This window comes from Epinephelus moara, chromosome 3 (genome assembly GCF_006386435.1).
Source record: "Epinephelus moara isolate mb chromosome 3, YSFRI_EMoa_1.0, whole genome shotgun sequence".
Taxonomy (NCBI): Eukaryota; Metazoa; Chordata; class Actinopteri; order Perciformes; family Serranidae; genus Epinephelus; species Epinephelus moara.
The window spans coordinates 8623260-8623921 of NC_065508.1; positions in this window are offsets into that span (position 1 = coordinate 8623260).

Genomic DNA, 662 nt, shown 5'->3' on the forward strand with positions numbered 1-662 from the left:
TGTGTGTAATTAATTTGAGTCTTACCTTTTGTTTTCTTTTCGTATTGTGTATTTTGTATTGTTTTGCGTATCTGTAACTGTGTTTGTGAGTGAGAGAGATTTTTAAAAGAATATTTTGTCTGCACATGATTTAAAATCATAAAATAGCCCTGCAGAGGCAGATCAGTACGTTAGTCATTTTTCTTTTGATTACTGAAATGTTAAACCACTAATCCTTAGCCGTATTTGAAGTGTAACCCTTCACCATAGCATACCACTAGTGTTTTTATCAGTAAAAATCAGGGCTGGACTGGCATTTTTGGCCATGGCGGCCCACTATGATTGGTGATATGCCATACGTACACACTACGCTGTTACCAAAATTAAAATAAATCTCAGTTGTACCCTACGTACCCTGGAAGAGAGTACCATGGCTAGAAAATCAATGTGCTCATTCACTTCTCATATACGGTATCCATCAGTGGTTTATCCATCAGTGTACGTTAGTAGGCTACACACATAGACGTCGGAACTAGGGGTGCGGGGATTTAAACCCGACATTTTTCAATAAGTTGGCTATTATAATTAAGAGTATTAAACCACAATTCTTGTTATTTGAATGACAGAAATATCGGATCTTAATGAATGGCGCAACACGGAAGCATGATTATGTAATAAAACAG